Source organism: Tupaia chinensis, unplaced genomic scaffold, assembly GCF_000334495.1.
Source record: "Tupaia chinensis unplaced genomic scaffold, TupChi_1.0 Scaffold000211_1, whole genome shotgun sequence".
In the NCBI taxonomy this organism is placed as follows: domain Eukaryota; kingdom Metazoa; phylum Chordata; class Mammalia; order Scandentia; family Tupaiidae; genus Tupaia; species Tupaia belangeri.
This window is the reverse complement of record NW_006159686.1, coordinates 3914453-3921542: the sequence shown is the minus strand read 5'-3', so window position 1 is coordinate 3921542 and position 7090 is coordinate 3914453. Positions and strand designations below refer to the sequence as shown.

Sequence of the window (7090 nt, the reverse complement as noted above, 5' to 3'; positions counted from 1 at the left end):
TGAGAAAGCAAGCCACCAAGTCCAGGACTTGAACCGTGGCTGTCCAGGACTTGAACCGTGGCTGACCTTGTGGGAGTCAGTGCCTTAACCACCACGCCACCTCCTGGCCCCTATTCTCTGAAATTTACATTCTATATGAACAATTGGCACTCCTGCCTTTTTTCCCTTAATATTTGAGCACAGGCATTTACAAACGTAACTGCAATTCTTTGTAAACCTTTCAATAGCTCCTCACTCTTTCTTCCTATTTATGTTACATTATTTTCTTTATTTCTCTAACGGGGCCTAAATTGTTCCCGAAGTATTTTGTTCTCAATAATGCTTGAATATGCCTTTTAGAATGTTATCTTAGGGGCATTCCCAGAAGTGTCCTTGTTCAAATTACTGACTGGACCCTACCTGCTCCTGTACCTCACAGACTTGTGGTGAGGATTATATGAAATGATTCATGGGACCCATCTGCATCTTCATCTGTAAATATAAGTGCTCAATGAATGTTATCATTACTTTTGGCATTTTAATATTTTCTTATTGATTTGTGTGAACTGTTTTTATATTAAGGATTTGAACTTAAATGTTTTTATCCCCCTCCGAGTTTATTTATCCACTTGTCCTATGGGTGAGAGACAGAACTAGAGAGACAGCATCTCCTACAGGGGCTGGATGCTCCAATCACTCCGGCCTCTGCCAGTCTTGCCATGGGCACATGCACACCCAGTACATCCTTCATTTAGGGCTGGCCTCAGTGCAGTGCTTAAGCAGTGTGCATTCGGAGTCGTATCCTACACAGACAACTGTGGTTTGAATACTGATCCTGTTGGAAAACACGCCAGATGCATACACATGCGTGTCCCCAAATCCTGACAGGATGGAGAACAGAGGAGAAGAGACTACAGCACAAGCACACCCCACTGGGAGGTGCTCTCTCTCTGGCAAGCACATGCACCCTCTGGGGAAAAAAAATTAAGTTGATTTATTCTTCCTATGAGAGAATCAGGCAGAGAAAATGAGAAGCAGAGAGATAGGCACCCCCAGGAGTGTCTTCAGGCCTCTCTCCACCATCGGCATCATCTAGCCTGGATCGTGGGCATGTCCACACCCAGCATGCTCACAGAGGTCTCTAGACAGACCCAGGACCTTTCTTAGGTAGGCTTGGTTCATTATGGACATACCTGAGAAAGGTCCTTCAGTTCCACCTGTTGTTCCCTAGGTGCATGCCGTTGTGTAGGCCAGTCTTTCTCCATAAATGACATCAGGCATTATAAGCATGACCCCGTGTAGTCAGTGTCCACGTCTGTTACTTGCATATTTGCTATCTTTGTCCCTTCCTGCATCCTCAGCCTTCCATCGGGGCTCACTTTCTTCCGTGTGCCTTTGTGTTCTACTTAGTAGTGTCTGTGATGGATGAATGGCATTAATTTTATTTGTCTGAAATGTCTTCATTTCATTTTTATTGTGGAAGAATATTTTCCCTGGTAATATTGATCTATGTTGGCAGTTATGTTTTTTTTTAGCACTTTGAATATATCATTCTATTGTCTTCTAGCTTTCATTGTTTCTATTGAGAAGTTACTGTCAGTCTAACTATTTTTACTTTCAAGGTAATCTTATTTCTGTAGCTGCTGTTTTAAAAATCAAAAACTTTTGAGGAATAATTTGGATGTGTCAAACACATCCATTTGAAATGTACATCTTGAAAAGTTTTGACAAAGGTATTCACCCGACCAATCACCACCGCAGTACCGCCACAGGATAGTGCTGTGATCGCAAAGGTCTGCTTGTGTTGTATCCCAGACAGCTGTCCTTCCTCCTGTTCCCAGGCAACCACCCACCTGCTCATTCCTGTAGGACTAGGTCTGTCTTTCCCAGAGTTATATACAGATGGAAAGTTGTGGCTGGTATCTTTTCCTCAACATAATACTTTGAGATTTATTTGTGATGTTGTGTTCACTTGTAATCACCCTCCTACCCCCATTCTGGTAGTCTTCCATTGTATAGATATCATTTATTTTCTTTTCACCTGTTCATGTACATTTAAGTTATTCCCCATTGCAAACTGTTATGGATGAAATTGCCATGAACATGCACATACAAATATTTGTTTGGATATATGTTTACATTTACATTTATACATACCCAGGAGTGGGATTCTAGATTGTAGGGTAAGTGCATATGTAATTTTCTAAGAAAAATCAATCATTTTTTCAAAATGATTTTAGTCTTTTATGTCTCTTGCAATAACATATGAGAGTTTCAGTTGCTCCCTATTCTTGTCAACATTTGGTAATATCAGTTTTAAATTTTAACTACTCTAGTGAGTATATAGAGGTATCTCTTTGTGATTTAATTTATATTTCATAATAACTAAGTATTTTCCTGTGCTTATTTGGCATTCATATATCTTCTTTGGGGAAAACATGTGTTTAAATGTTCTGCTCATTGAAAAAATCATGTTGATTAAGTCATGAAAGTTGTATTTGTATTCTAGATACTAGTCCTTTATTAAATACATGTTTTGTAAACATTTTCTACTAATCTGTGGTGTCCCTTTTAATTTTATTATTAGTGCCTTTTAAGAGCAAATATTTTAAATTTTGATGAAGCCCAATTTACCAGTTTTTAATTTTATGGTTCATAATCTTTGTTTCTAAAATTTTTAAAAAAATTATTTAATTTTATTTATTCATTTATTTAATTTTATCTATCTATCTATCTATTTATTTATTTTAATTTGACCAGACACACACACACACACACACACACACACACACAGAGAGAGAGAGAGAGAGAGAGAGAGAGAGAGAGAGCAAGCTTCCAGTTTCAGGACTTGAACCATGGTCAGCCATATGGGAGTGTCCAGCACCTTAACTATCACGTCACCTGCTGGTCCCTCTTTGTTTCTAATCTTTACCATACCTGAGGTCACAAAGACTTCGTACTGTGTTTTTCTCTAGTTTTAGCTCCAATGTTTAGGTCTCTGAGTCATTAGAGTTTATTTTTGTATTTGGTGTGAGGTAAGGATCCAGGTTCTCTTTCTCTTTTTGTTCTTCCTTATTCTCTTATTTCACCCTCCCTTATTTCATATCACCCTTTATTTTTTTTTGCCAATTGGTTCAGTATCATCTGTTGAAAAATAAAAACAAAAACAAAACTCATTTTTTCCCTTTGAATTGCCTTGAAATCTGTGTTGAAAATCAATTGACTATATGTTTTTGAGTCTGTTCTGTATTCTCTATTCTCTTCATGTACCTGGGTGCTTATTTGTCCAGATCATCTTGATTATCTTGATACCAGGCAGTGTAAGCTCTTCAACTTTTTTCTTTTGTTTAAAAAATGTTATGCTATTCTGGGTCTTTTGACCTCCATGTAGGTTTTAGAATTAATTAACAAATAAAAAAAAGCCTGCTAAAATTTAGATTGAGATTATATTGAATCTATAGATCAATTTGGGAAAGAATCAATGTATATTTTAGCAATATTGACTTATTTCATATATATATATACATATATATATATAAAGCAATTTATAATTTTTAGTAGTACAGATCTTACAAATAATTAACAAGAATTTACCACTACGTATTTCCTGATGCAATTGCAAATGAAATTGTTTTACATTTGGATGTCTAATAGTTAATTTAGAAATGCAATAGACTTTTGTATTGAGCTTGCATTCTATGACTTTACTAATCTCAGTAGTTCTAATAATATATATTTTAAAGATTTCTTAGGACATTCTCTATAGATAACCACTTACGTCATTTGCTAATAGAGGCAGTTTATGTTCCTTATTTTATTGCTGGTCATAGACTATATTGGATCCTGTACTGGAGGGAAAAATGCTTTAAGCATATAATTGAAATATGAGTGATGAATTAGACATAAATATTGAATAACTTAAATTTACTGAACTTTACAACTACCATGATTATGTTCTAGAATATTCCTATTAGGGAATCTCACTGAACTGTTTAGGGGTACACAGCCATGGTGTAAGTAAATTGTCTCCAGATGCATGTGGTGACCTTTTGTAGCCTGCGAAAGGAGTTCCTTTTTCTTGTCATATATCTTCATCCTCTTTCTAGTGTTTTTCTCTCATGATGAAAAGAAGTGTCAGAAGAGATGTTGACAGAGACTGGGTCAAGCGCCCAGGGAAATGGGACATTTTGGCTGCCCTGACGGCCAGCCAGCTTGCTGTGTGTCTGTCCACACATGGCATTTTGTCCTTGGGGCTTCAGTTTACTCAGTTGCAAAGTGAGAGCAATGATGTGTAGCTCCAAATTCTCTTCCAGGTCTTGTACATTGAGGATGCCATCATGATAACATTTAGTGTTTCTGAATATTTGTGTCAGTGCTCTTAAGACCTTTAACCTGAAAGGAAATTATACATTGAAGACCGGTGGGGGGAGAAGTCGCCAAAAACCTTCTTTCTGTAGCAGTTATTTCCTCAGTGTCAATTAAGAGTATTAGTCTGTTTAGAGATGCTTCATTAAGAACCAACGTGAAGGATGACCAAGTAAATTTAAGAGGTACTTCCCTATGTACATGATTTTTAGAATCTACTCCTGGAGATTCCAAGTGCACATTGGCTTATTGAATCTGCCTTTTGGTGAGGGCAGATGCCTGTCCCCAGGCCCCAGAAAAGGCAGGAATTCTCAGCCTGGTGTGTGCTGACTCTGCTGGTCACCGTGCCACCGCCAATCACAGAGCGCTTTCGGATGGTCCCTGCCTTGTTAATTACTGTTTGGGCAGCTTGTCCTAATCCCCTACCCTAGGAATGGGGCCAGACCCCGCAGAAGGCATGTCTTGTCCTTGCTGAATTTGCTGTTGTCTTGCTTCTGCACACGGCTCTGGAGAGCTGAATGGCGCTTTCAAGTAGGGCTCACTTGAACAGGGATTTCTGGGCCCTGGCTTGGACCCACCTATGTAGAAAATGCCCTGCTATGAATGGCAAGTTTCTGTTGGTAGGAACAGGCCGCAAAGTTACCATTATGATGGCTTTACAGTTGAAAAGCCCTGCAGCTTGTCTAAGGCATCTAGAAAAAAATAAGTGTAGAGGAAGGAGGCTGGCATTGAATGAATTACAGCTGTCCTCCCTGGCTCCGTTTTCCATTGTGACCCTCTACAGTTGTGCCGGAAGATGGCTAAAGGGAGCGCGTGCCTAGGCCCGTGCATGTGTGCGTGTGCGCATGTGTGTTACGTCTGGTCACTCCAGCGTTGCACTACGTGCAATGGTGAAGGTGATGGGAATGAGTACTGTCTCTGCATTGGGAACCAAGTGCCAGCTGTTGGCTTGGCCTCTTCAGCAATTTCAGGTCTTTCACAGAAGCATTTGCAAAGACAGAGCTGTGAGAGCAGACATCTTGCTTAGAACTTCAAAGAGAAAACATTTCTGTCATCCAGAAATCTGCTTATTTATCTCTTAGGAAAACATTTATAAATACAGTCTTAAGGAGGCAGAAACTATTCCATTCTGGGCGATCTTGTTAAACTTCTCAGTTTGTTTATCTTGCATCTGAGGTCTTTCCTAGTCCCTTTGCAGTTTTTCTTTTTAACGATACGATGTCTCACTTGATGCTTATTTTCAATCACAGTAGAAACTGAAATATCTCTGGGTTAAGAAGTGAAATTTTAAATGCAGTGTGCTGATACTCCCCCCCACTCCTGTGAAGCTAATCAGAGGACTTTAAATGTAGAACTTAAAATGAGTCTACACTGAATTGGACTCATTAAAAGCTTGAAATACACCTCGCCAGCCAGGGCCCCCAAGTAATCTGAACAGAAGGTGCTCTATGTATTAAAAGAAGAAATAAGCAGTTTGAGTTTAATAGAACTCAACAAGCAGCCATTGATGATTCAAGGGGATTCTGGAGTGATTCCTAATTGGGGGTGGAGGAGGGGAGGTTGGCGCGCAGGAGAGGCGACTGCACATTTCAGGAGTGGGAACCACCGATGCAGGGAAACACAGTGGAAGGAGAGAGAGTAAAGACCCCGCCCAGGGGAGAGCAGGGGCGGGGAGGAGGGGAAAGCTGAGGACATAAAACGGAAGTGGTAAATGCTGTCTCAGGAGCTGAGGGGCTTAGTTCACAGGCAGGAGCAAAGTGCTGACAAGGACAGAGCCTGTCACTGAGGGACATTTGTAGGAATCAGAGCTTGCACTTAGTGACAGGAGTAAATCAGAGCTGAAGCCCTGCCCAGCCCAGGGGGGCACAGAGGACATTCCTGAAGGGGCTGAGAGAAATCTGCAAGGACACGTTGGTGACCGGGGAGCTGACTGAGAAAAGATACTTGTCTAAGAAAGGGAGAGTTTGTACTTTTTATTTGTTTGGAGGGAGTGTCTTTATTCTTGCTTTACAATTTTCTGAGTTTCCTAAAAGGTTATTGGTCAGATCATTTCCACACATGGTGCTCCTGGGATGTGTCATTTTTAAGGGTTGTGAGATTCTAAAAGAAAAAAGGAAGGGGGACCTGAAGCCACTTTAGTTCACGAATAATTTGATTGCACCTCCAGCCCCGTTGCAGTTGGGTAAAACCAGGTGATGACTTCTGGCCAGTGAGTTGTGAGCGGAAGTCACACCTCAGAGCATTTGCTTAGTGCTGGAGGACTTCCCAGAAGGCTTCCCAACGTGATTGGTCCTGGAGCGAGGAGACATGAAGTAGACCAGGGATTAATACACTTGGTTAAGGTCCGGGTTGTGAGTCACGTTCTCTTGCAACTACTCAGCCCCACGACGGCAGTGTGGAAGCAGTCTGTGTGTCCCTTGGGAAGTGGGCACAGCTGTATTTTAATTCCACACCGTGGTGCCCTAATGGCATAGTGGTGGCAGTGTGGATCGTGAGCACGGTCCACCTGGCCTTAGATCACACCTGGGAGATCGATGGTATGGGTGCAGCCATAGGGCTCCAGCGTGGCATGGTCTCCTTCACCATTGACCACGTCATCGGCATCTTCCGGTGCCTTTGCCATGTGTCCCCTCCCGTCCCCTCTTTCCTTTCCTTTCCTTTCCTTTCCTTTCCTTTCCTTTCCTTTCCTTTCCTTTCCTCCTCTCCCCTCCCCTCCCCTCTTTCCTTTTCTCTCTTTCCTTTCCTC

The 7090-nt window shown here is 41.2% G+C and overlaps 1 protein-coding gene and 1 long non-coding RNA gene across 2 annotated transcripts in view; one reads left to right on the top strand and one right to left on the bottom strand.

Annotated features, from left to right (window-relative positions):
* The window catches only part of LOC102481931 (transmembrane protein 132B), a 180113-nt gene that overhangs the window by 65355 nt on the left and 107668 nt on the right, over positions 1-7090 (top strand). The window lies entirely within an intron of this gene.
* The window catches only part of LOC102470684 (uncharacterized), a 3318-nt gene continuing 2557 nt past the window's right edge, over positions 6330-7090 (bottom strand). Inside the window, exon 3 of the long non-coding RNA XR_334383.1 lies at positions 6330-6636. This is a non-coding gene — a long non-coding RNA (uncharacterized LOC102470684). The remainder of the gene's footprint in view (positions 6637-7090) is intronic.